Source organism: Pocillopora verrucosa, chromosome 4 (genome assembly GCF_036669915.1).
Source record: "Pocillopora verrucosa isolate sample1 chromosome 4, ASM3666991v2, whole genome shotgun sequence".
In the NCBI taxonomy this organism is placed as follows: domain Eukaryota; kingdom Metazoa; phylum Cnidaria; class Anthozoa; order Scleractinia; family Pocilloporidae; genus Pocillopora; species Pocillopora verrucosa.
In genome coordinates this window covers 21,923,999-21,936,200 of record NC_089315.1, presented here as the reverse complement: position 1 = coordinate 21,936,200, position 12,202 = coordinate 21,923,999, and the positions used below count along the sequence as shown (strand labels likewise).

At 38.5% G+C, this 12,202-nt stretch overlaps 1 pseudogene; it reads left to right on the top strand.

Moving 5' to 3' along the window:
- Positions 1 to 133: 133 nt before the first annotated feature.
- LOC131778823 (high-affinity choline transporter 1-like) lies at positions 134 to 9,581 on the top strand (annotated as a pseudogene).
- The last annotated feature ends 2,621 nt before the right edge of the window (positions 9,582 to 12,202 follow it).

Sequence of the window (12,202 nt, the reverse complement as noted above, 5' to 3'; positions counted from 1 at the left end):
CATTAAGTGTACCCTCCCCCCCACCTCCTCTGAGGTGGGGGGGGGGGGAGGGTACAATTACTTTCGTTGGCTTTCGCCAGGGGTCACATCTCCGCGAATGACCTCTAAACATAAGTTTGACAAGACAAACGTTTTCTATTTCATCAATCTGACGTTTGGCTTTATACATTCTTTGGTTACTGACTTCAGAACTTTGCTCCAACGGCAGCTGCAACAACAACGACGACGCTTTACCACAGGTGAGCTGTGCCTCAGTTCTGAGTCCGTATCATAGACCATACCACCTAAGTTTTCATTTAAGTAACACTAGAATGCCTTCTAACTCGGAAAAAGCAAGATAATAAGGGAACAGTTTTACAAAATTTGCCCATCCAGCCCACTTATTAGGAACCTTAAGCAAACCACGATAGCGACAGCAACGAGGACGTGTCAAAAAAAGAAATGATCTTTTGAGCAGAACGATAGCTTACCCCGTGCATTTTAAAACTTTGTAGATTTCATAGACGTCCTCTACAACACAGAAACGCTAAGTCATCAAAATTTGCGTGGATTAAGGACGCCGGAAACCCGACGGAAAATTATTTTTGAACACAACGCTGCTTACATTTATTAAGCTGAAGTTCAGGTATGGCAACGAAAAAGATGGTAAACACCAAAATAAGAATTCATTTTTTGATCGACTTCTTCCTCGGTGTTGCTGTCGTGACTTCTGAATTCGGGTATACCGGTGATTGCACTAATCGAGAATTTTATGCTCGCACTCAACGTTTACAAATCTGTTCATGAAAAAGAATCTAAAATGTTTTCGAGAAGTAAGTAAATGGGGTCATTCTAAGACTTATCCAGATAGTTGGTGCAATTAATACGTTCAGTCACGGTTGTACAAGTCATGCAAATGAAGATGAACAAGATCACATAACGTTGTCCCCGCTTGTTTTGCAAGTCTCGCTGTCAGTAGTTGATATTTTTATAAGATGGTTTATTTTCTGTTTAGTGCTAGTGATGGCTGACTCCTTCAGATTAAGTTTCCTGATTATCATAGAAACTGCCGAATTTATTTCTTTAAAAATTCAAAACTACAATTCTAAGAACAAAGTTTAGTTGTCTGGAATCAAATGTTGTAAAATCAAACAAGTTCCTTCGAACTGATTAAATTCCGCGCGTAACTTTGTTTTTTTTGTTTTTTTTTTTCAGAAAAGCTTGCATCTCTGAAACTGGTAGTTTCTATCGCCTTAACTCTTTGACGCATTTTCGGACAAAAGTGATCAGTTTTAACGAGGTAATCACGGATTTAAAGTTCAGGTCAAAGTCCTGATCTGTTTGTTTGCTTATTTAAGTGAGTTTAAATAGTACTGGCATTGCGCCAGTCTCAGCCGTCACCGAGTTGCGTTCTGAGATTTATTAGCAAAACTTTCTACAATAGTTCTTCCTGATCAAATCTGACATACTAAGCTCGGATCAAGCAACCTGCACGAAGCTATCCTCCATTTTAATCGATTTTGTCTGGCGCTAATCGGATAACAGATGAGTAAGGAAATTAGTGTTCAGGATTGCAGAGATTCTTGCTTATGCAATACATGGGACAAAAAATACATTTGTAGCATTGTTTCTAGTCACAGCGCTCATAATGATATGCAAAGTTGAAAAACGCAACAACAATACAGTTTCATCAGCTAGGTGAACATTACAATTGTTCAATCCATTCTTATCTGCTTTTTACAGCGCAGCGCGGAGGAGAGAATGACCCTGTCTCCACCCTCATCGTTTAGGCTGTACTGCTGTATCCCTCTCCCCTGAGTTCCTCAATCATTATTCCCATACCTTTGAATGAGTATGAATGCGAGTGATTTGAAATAGAATACTTCTATTGATGATGGGCAAATACAGGGGAAGTTTTTTTTTTTGTATAGACTACATAAGTTTGTAGCTCTTCATCCATTTCCTTTACGGTAATGTGATGGTGTACAATGGCATTATGCGTAATGCAAAGACAGATGTAGTAAAAGGGGGCACAAATACAAAAAGAGCAACAAAACAACAATCTAACAACTCAAAAACCAATACAAATTAGTATAAATGTCCTTTGTGCGCTGACCTTAGGTGCTATGTGCATGGTATACTAATGTAATCTATGATAACACTATTATAACACAAAATGTTATTTAATCGAGTCGTCTCAGTTCTCTTTAATCCTTACTCAAGTTTCACTTTGGAGTAAGAAGAGAAAAACACGAATTCCTCTCACTCTTTCAGATTTTTTTCGGCGTGTATCTACTCTGAGTGTTGCAACGAATGAACCCGAAACAAAATGATTCACTCCAAGCCAAATGTCCTGTCTTCATGGTTCGCCAACTATTTTGAACTGATCCATCTTTTCCCTTCGTAAGGTTACCCGCTGGTTCACTTTCCCACGGCCTTAGATTTTCCCTGTCGGAACCCAGCAGTTTCAGAGCTAATCATTCCTTTAAAATTGCCAGAACCTCATCAGCTGATCACTTCATCTGACAAATTTGATAAATTCCAAACGGCCAGTGTGATCCTTAATGGTATTTCTATAACTTGGAGCTACTTTAGACTACTAACGTTAAAGGTCAAGGTTTTTTATGAAATTTCCAATACGCATTGGGATTTGCATCATGTTTATGACTTCGCATAGCTGGATACAACTACTACCAAATTCGAAGCAAAGCTTAAAAGACTAATTTCACTTTGCGGTTCTTTACACTCAGTCTGGAAAACCGCGAACAACCTTTTCAAAAATTATTTGGCAAAGAAAACTGAATAGCGACCCAGATTTTTAATATCAACTCACAAACATATCACACTTAAAACCAACCTCATATTTGACTGTAATCTTGAAAAGATATCAAAACTAATCCTTATACAGAGTACATTGAAAGTTGTAGATGAGAAAATGATTATCAGGACCAAAATAAAAGAACAGGTACCCTATTTTTCCTGTCACCACGGGATAAACTAAGCACTTAGCCTAAATAAGCTGATTGGAATCAAATATAACTGAGTTACATATGCAGTTAGATACTGACATAAGAATATGTTTAAGCTTGAAAATTCATTTACCCTCTTTAATGAGAAAATACTATTGGATGAGTAAACATTACATTACATTCTATACTAGCTTTTCAAAAAATTATTTTTTTACAGATGGCACTATTCCATTCCTTTTAGTTAACAATGATTCATACGTAAGCGTGCCTCATCAAAATATGAAGCACATGGGAAGGTTAGAGAGAAAGAGAAGTGCGAAAGAGTTTCCTGAGGCGTAACTAAGAGCAACTCTAGCTTTTTAAGGAATTTTTCTGAAACCAGGAACAGGAAAGAAAGATCAAGGGACGGGAAACGGGGAACGGTGCAATAGAAAGCGGGTCTTAAAAGGGTGACTGTCAGAAAAAAATCAAAAGCTGCACAACATTTAAACGGCAATTTATGTCTCGTGAACATTATTGTGAACATGAATTTTACATACAACCCTCACATACGTATTCTACACGCAAGAGGAAGATTTAAGATAGGCAAAAGCCAATCAAGAAACCCACGATGTTATGGCAACGCGAAAGGCTTTGAGAATTAATTCTTTCCCGTTCGTTCCATGTATCTGCAGTTATTTCAATAACAAAGACGGCAAAATATCTTTTTCTTGGGTATATTGGAGATCAAATGTGGTTTCGGTGTGTTTTCCACAACTAAATTTTATAGCATGATTTTTTAATAACTGTCTCCATAATTTTGATTTTCTTTTTAACGGAGACACGGAGGTAAGCGTGGCACCGATGGAGTTTTATTTTTCTCAAAATCATGCAAACAACAGAGACAATAGACCCAAAATTCCTGTTTTAAAGTTATTTTAGATAAATTTGATTCTTTTATCTCTATTAGGGTAAAATAATGTGATATATCTGGTGGAGTGTACTTAAAGTACCTTTCTTCTTTGACCAATATGAAAACATCAGTTGCACAAAATGTTCCGCCCCCAAATAGATAACTCTTGCATGTGTAACATGTATATTTTTATCTTGAATCTTGATTTATGAGTAAAACAAGCTATTCTTTTATTTTTTTTCGGTATTAAGTTATTTAACCAATTTTGTTTTACTAGAGCTTTCGTTTGAAAAAGACAATTTATAATAGATATACAGGAGACAGTGTTTCTCAAAAAGTTTGATTCATGATAAAAGAACATTCAAAAAGCTATAGTTGCTCGAGGTGTAGCCGAGAGCAACTTTTAAGCATCTTTCGTTGTCCTCGAACTTCCTTACGGATTAATATCTCGAGAAACACGCTGCAGCAAGAACCAATTGTTACCTAGAAGGAATGGAATATGGCGTGCCATCTACAGCCCATTTACTTTAGCCGGCGAAAAGCTTGTATAGAATGTTATATATTGTCAACTCATGCCATAGTATTTTCCTATTTAATAGTTTTTTTTATGATATAAACTGTATGGCCCCGTGAGCTCTTTTTTTTTTGTTCCTTTCTTTTAGTATTAAAAAAAAAATCCACGCGATGGCGTGAACAGGCCAGAAAAGGATATGCTGCCTCGTAACTTACGAGCTATATTCAGTCATAAAATGTTTATTGAAAGCGCTAGCTCAGTTCGGACAGGAAATATTTGACTCTCTGAAAGACAGAGTACGCTATGCTCGGTCTGTACGTGATGGCCTCGAGCCAAATTTTTCCCGTGAGGCCCCCTGCTCTACTCAGTCTATAAGTAAATATGAATTCTCATAAAAGTACATTTGTCTAATTTTCTCTCGAAAGCGGACCAACAAAGAAGCGACCCCATCCAAACATGGCTGACATCAACGTTGCCGGTGTCGTGGCGATTGTTTTGTTTTATCTGCTCATTCTCGCCATTGGTTTGTGGGCCGCTCGCCGGCGAAAGGACAACGAGGAAGAGACTATGTTGGCAGGACGAAGTATTGGGATGGTTGTGGGTACCTTCACTTTAACAGGTAATCAAAAGTCTTGATTTCTTCATCACAATGTAACTGCTGCACTTATTTCATATGATTAGAAAGTAATTAATTACGGAAGGATCTATATTCTCCTCAATAAGTATATTTCAGTGTCCATTGTTATCTTGCATTGGCATATTGTACCGTTCCAGGGAGTTTCTCTAACGAAACGTTGCTTCCAACTTCACATAGAGGGTTGAGAACAGAGAACCTTTCTACGTGTTTCGAGGTACTCAAGGGAATTCGGCTGTATAATTCAAAACTCTCATTTTCGATACCATTTATAAACTCTATGAAATAATTTTATCTATTGAAAAAGGCTTTTATGATCATCAGCGAGTGATCCACGAGCCGGTATCATCCATAAACTTTATGAAATGAATTTTATATATTACGGCAGACTTCTTTTTCCAGAGCGGAAAGGGCTGTTATATTCCTCTCTCAAATTAGTTGCCAATGGCTATCGTGAAGTTTTGTATTTTTTATACAGTTAAATACAAGAGGGATTTTCGGGAAAAAATTAATTTCACTGACATCTGATAATGCATGACAACAGAGGACAACACAGAGAATCGTTTCAGGGAACTAGATAACAAAGCTCCCATATCTTTTTTATGACTCGGTTAACCTCCCTTCTAATTCAACTAAAGCAAGTTTCAAAGTTCTCTGCATGTCAATTTTGCAAGCCTGTTACGTTGTTTGTTTCCATAGCAACATGGGTCGGCGGAGGATACATCAATGGTACAGCGGAGGTACTCTATGATAAAGACCAAGGTCTCGTCTGGGCCCAGGCCCTTGGGGCTATGCTCTTAGCCTGGGGTTAGGTGAGTAAGAAAGCAATTACGGAGATAAGGTACTAAAATACTGTCCTTGGAATTTCTAATGGTTTGGCAATTGACTGATTGGAATCAAACATGCACTTCTTCGGGACGTTTAGGACGGCTATGGAAAAAAAAAAGGAAAAAAAACAGTTTTCCTTCTCTTCTATTTCGACGACTTTAAGTAGGGCGTGAGTGAGCTGGGCCCGACAGAATAAACTTGTTTCAACTGTTCTCACTCGCCTATGACACAATCACCGTTGAATGTAAGCTCGGGTGAAACTGAAAAAAAAAAAAAACAGTTCTAATTCAGTTTTAATTCAGTCGATGACAATCCATTTTTCGAATATGCCATAGCTCACTCCTAGCTATTCTCATATTAAGTTATTCGATTATTCAAGTCTAGATAGCCATCTCAATACCTGACATTTATAAAAACTAGAATGTGATGTCGATCAATAAAATAAGAAAAACGCAATAAGAGTTATAGGCATGGTCCGTAGTAATGTTGAAGACCCCGCACAGAGGCAGACCAACTAACTAAATGTGCATAGTTTGAAATAACAATTTCATGTCTACAATATGATTAAAAACCACAGGGTTGTCTTGGATGAATGAAAGAATCTAAAGGCACTGAAATTGATTATGATTTTTTTACCGTCAGGTGGACTTCTTTTTGCCAAGATAATGCGCCAAAGAGAGTACGTTACCATGATTGACCCTTTCCAAGAAAGGTACGGTCCGCGTATGGGTGGATTGTTATACATCCCCGCACTTTTGGGCGAAGTATTTTGGTCTGGCGCCATCTTGTCAGCTCTTGGTGCCACTGTGAGTGTCGTTATCAACTTGGATCGCTTCACTTCTGTCGTTGTTTCCGCGTGTATTGCTATTTTCTACACGTTGATGGGTGGATTGTACTCTGTAGCTTACACTGATGTTATTCAGCTCATCTGCATCTTTGTTGGACTGGTGAGTGTGGTCAGCAGTCTACTTTATTGTGACATGAACGTCATCGCAACGAGAACTTTTTTGCCGAAGAATGACTCTAGACCCAGTCTTTTCTTAAAAACACACGAAAACACGTACTGAAGAAGATTTAGGATTTAGGATACTTCATGACTAGAAAATTAAATTGACTCTGATTATTCAGAAATGTATTTTTGCATCATACTGTTTTTCTCTGTTCGTTCTGCAGACATTTTTCAATTCTTTAATTTTAATCTTTCCACCTCACTCACTAGGGGCTCAGTATTCCATTCGCCATGACTCATAAAGCAGTGAGCAGCATCACCGAAGATTCCGGCAAATGGGTTGGAGAGATACCTACTGCAAAGATTGGAGTGTGGCTGGACTATGCTATGCTGCTGGTAAGCTTCGTTTCTAATCTTTCACCATCGCCAAATGTTTGACCTAAGTCCGTGATGATGGCAGCGAAAAAAACGACGCCCGTTTCTCACTCTTCCGGTTTACACGCCCTCTGGCGTTTTGGTTGTTCATAGATCTCATTTTGATGCTTCGTTTTTCCTGTCCAGATTTGCGGTGGCCTTCCATGGCAAGTGTACTTTCAGCGTGTGTTGTCGTGCAAGACACCAGGAAAGGCTCGTATATTGTCTCTGAACGCTTCCTTTGGATGCATGGTCATGGCTATTCCTGCAATACTCATTGGAGCCATCGGTGCTTCAACAGGTAACCAGATAACACACATGATAGTCTTTCTGGTGTGGGATCAGCCTTCAATTCAGTTACTCCTGCTGGCGAAGGATAAAAGTTCAATTCAATCTCTGACTCTCAACTCCTTAAATAATATGCAGTGATCATCATGCAAGAAAGATAGAAATTGTATTGGTAAAATAAGCGATTGGACCACAGTGCCGGAACTGGGATCAGTAAAGCGGCAACAACCTTGTGTTGTCGGAGATTTTCACTTAGGTGACAAAACGCTCCATTTGTTGGAAACAAACTATGGAGGAGTCATATTGAAATATTTAAACCACGTAGAAGTTCCTTTACACCATCGACAACAAGTCCTTTCTGAAGGACAAAAATACGCGATATCGAAGTGATATTGAAATGTTTGTATCACGTAGATATTCTGGTAGTCTTGGCAGACTATAGCGAAATATAATTCCTTACCATGTGACCTTAGCAGACACGTGTTCGCATTGCTCAAACTGTTTCTTAAAGATTTCGCGGCACTTCTTTGACGGAACCATTTATAGTCCTGCAGTCAAGCAGTCCCTTAGACCACCTCACCATAGATTTTCAAAGAGACGAAATTGAATCAGATGGGTCCTTTCATAGTAATTTTATCCATCATTATAACAAGATTACAAGTCTGATTTTTTTTCCCCTTAGATTGGACCCAAACTTCGTTCTACAAACCACCTGAGGGTAACATTACAAACCAAACAGCCTCGGTTATGTCGATAAAACTCTGATCTTCCCATGGTGCTTCAGTACCTCACACCAACAGCTGTGTCATTCATTGGTCTGGGTGCTGTGTCTGCTGCCGTCATGTCGTCCACTGATTCCAGTATGCTCTCAGCCAGCTCTATGTTTGCCCATAACATTTACAAACTCATCTTTAGACAGAAGGTAAAGTATTGTGTATCTAGCATGGGTTCTCAAACTAGGTTTCCAGGAAACTCGACGAGGCCCTAGCATTAGCGGTGAGATATATTGTACATACTGTAAGAGGCCCAGTAATGGGCTCCTGATATTGTGTATTGTATCATTAAAGCTAACTCGGTTCTAAATGTAACATAGAAAGATGCTATCCGTACTTTGCCTCTATGAGTGGACACCCAGGGGGAAATATAAAGACGATGCCATAAGGAACCCTCTTTCAAAAATTGGAAATTTCAGCATCACTTACTTCCACTTATTTTTTAAAGGGTTTATTTCAAGTTGCTCTCTCAAAGAAAGTCCCCTGAATAATAACAATTAAAGAATGAGTAAACATGAAAACATCTGCATTCGATATTTCTATTTTCAGGCCTCCGAGGAAAGAAGTTGTGTGGGTGATGCGTTTTGCCATATTTGGAGTTGGCGCGGCCGCTACAGCCATGGCACTGTCTGTTGGTTCCATCTACGTGTTATTCCATCTGTGCAGTGATCTCGTGTTTGTGATACTGTTCCCACAGTTGTGTTGTGTTATCTATTTCAAAGCCTCCAATACTTACGGCATCCATTGCAGGCTATATATTTGGGCTTTTTCTGCGCGTGGGGGGAGGGGAAGATAAAATTGGTTTTCACACCCCTTCATTAAATACCCATTTTATGGACGAGGTAAAGGGCCAGCTGTTTCCGTTCCGTACTCTGTCCATGATTGTTTCTTTTTCTACGATCGTGTCGGTGTCGTTCTTAGCAAAGTATTTGTTTGAACGGGAGATTATACCGTTGAAGTATGATTTCCTGAACGCCTTCAGGAAAAACGAGGAGGAGAAAGAGCCAACGAAACCAGCAGAGGAAAAAGTTTATAATGAAAGATTACTAAGACAACAAAATTTGAGAGAGATTTACTGTGCAGTCGTGTTGATTCTTCCGTTCGCAGTCCTAGTTCTAGCAAATGATGCATGTAGGATAAACTAGACGTCAAGATAAAAGACATCGCGTGTGAAATGTCTACCAGTAGGAACGGAGCAATTTCAGTGAGAGGTTACTTAAACAAGTTTACATATCGAAACATGTATCCACTTCACGTATAGATTGTCTGACCCTGCTAGAATATAATTATGTTTTTTTTCTGAGTTTAATAGAAAAGAATAAAATTGTTGTCTCAAGATCATTCCTACGTCTTGCCTTGAACGTCCTCACTGCGTATCTTCCAACCAGTGATAAGCACGTGAACAAACAAAGATAGCAGCTATTCCTTCTAATCAGAGCTATCTAAGACTCATATTCTCAGCTAAAACAAGTTACCGACTTGCCATTTGAAGTTCGCATTTTAAATTAAGTTATTCCTTTTGTTCCCGCATTAGATAAGTATATACCGATTCCAGTGTAGAAGGAACAGCTGTCCATAGGAAATTTAAAACTTTGAAGCTTGTTCTTTTGTTTGTAATTGTGATCATTTTATTGCTCCTCAACTCTTTAACTCCCATTAGTGACCAGGAAAGAATTTCTCCTTAAATATCAATACAATATCAAACCACACAAGCTATGAGAATAAGATATAATCAATCTGGCAATAAGGTGATCCAATACGAAACTCTCTGAACTAACATTATGAGAATTGTAAGGCTGACGTTAAGAGAATTCCAATTTGATCCGGGAGTTATAGGATTTAAATAACTCTGCGACCCCCCTCCCTGTGCCCTATAAACAAAGATAATTATCAGGTGACGCTTGACCAAAAAAATTCAATGCAAGTTCTATTTCAAGGAGTGACCTTTTTCTTAAGACTTGAGATTAACGACATTAGAGAGATAAAGTGTAGCGTTAAAAGTTACATTTGTTACCAATAAGATCATCACTTAAATAACTGACAACGATCAAAGCACAAGCCTTGTTGAACCTCACAGTGTTATACATCAGGCCGAACCCCCCAAAATTTGATTTTTTATTTCACTATTGCGAAAAAAACCACGGCAGACTTGCTAAAACGTATATATCACAACCACGCAAATAACCATGCTCATCACCCCCCATAACGACAAATAGAATTTAGAAATCTCGTTGTTCATGATTAATTGTTATTGCGGATTGAACCTTGGGGACAGGAAACAGGTTCACAGTATGTATACTGTTATTTTGCAGGTGGTACGCCCTGTTAGAAAAAAGAGAGTTCGTGGTGGAAAACTGACTCGGTTTGAATGAGATAAAAATAAGGTTATGTGTCCCATTTGCCGTGATCTGTTTTTCTACAACCTCATATCAACACCTGTGTGCATGGTACTGTAAATGCTATTTCTTTATCTAGTGTTTAGCGCCGGAAAGCTTCGTGTACTTTTATCCAGTTAAATCTGGTGATCCCAGTGGCAACTTATCATGCCATGTGAACATTGATCAGACTTCTAAAAGTAATCCCATACTGTAGCTTTCATTAGAATCAAAGTGCAAGGAAAATCGTGTGTAAAATTCCTGGAGATCAGTTAAATTTCGTTTTTTTTTTGTGTCTATCAAATTTTACTTTTGGCCCATAATTTTGGCTGGTTTCTCAGAACTGTTATCCATTTAGTTTTTCATCTTCAGTTTAACTTGATTAATGCTACGAGTGGTTTTTGATGTTGAAAACCATTAGCTGGATCAATATAAATTAATACCTTCATCAAATGATTATTCTCTTTTATAAGTAGAGTAGTACGCGAAAATTGAATTACAGTCAAACTGAAAGCGATACTTAAGTTAAATTCGGCTTTGAAACAAGTTGATTTGGAATCTGCACGAAAACTTTTCCAAGCACCGATGTTTTTCATGTCCCAATGTGTAGGAGAAACCTGAAAAATGATTATGGACATCTAGTCTACTCCCGCGAAAGATACAAAACCTTAGATATGGTTAAGTGGTTTAGTACTGTCTAGGTCGAATTTAAGTACAGTCGTCTTCCTTAAACTCTTTCCTTCAGAGAAGGGCTCCTTCTAATCTCCAAAGTTAGTTTCGACGGTCAGAAAAAGAACTTACGCTTAACAGTGGCCGTTTATCGTCAATGGAGTTAAATCACACTCTAGCAAAGAAATCACTGTTTTTTCTGCCCGTCGAACAAACAGACACTGTTAGCACAAACTTTTTATAGAGTATGCTGGCATATAATCCCATATTGTCATATTTCAGTCCACATACATTTAAGTTTTTGTATTGACATTTGTTAAGTTTTCTACACAAAACAGACTTTCCCTAACCACAGTAAGTTCTGATATTATTTGTGGAAAGTGGCTGTTTCACTGAAATTAGAGTCGTCGCCAGGTCGCGACATAAGCAACTGTGATCCTTGGTTGCGAGCGATTAATTGAAATAACTCTCTCTTTAATTAACAGGAAGGGAGTATTTTCATGTATGATAACCCATGCTGACACTTAACTCTTGAAGTTAGAGCGCAGCCCAAGGGCAAACATCATACACAAACCTGCGAACAAAGAGTCTCAGCAGAATTACGTCAAGAAGAGTTTATCGAATTTTAATTTTCTAAGTAAAGTATATTTCATTATTTATTTTCTTAAGAAGGTATCACACTTTCCAGAAATGGCAGACATCAACGTTGTCGGTGTCGTCGGCGATTGGTTTTGTTTTATTTCTTGCTCATGTCCTCGCCATTGGTTTGTGTGGGCCGCTCGCCGGCCGGGAACGCCGACAACGTAGGAAACGGAGACTATGTTGCAGGACGAAGTATTGGGATGGTTGTGGGTACCTTCACTTAAACAGGTAATCGTAGGAATTCCTAATTTCCCACCACAAATGCAATTTTTTTCA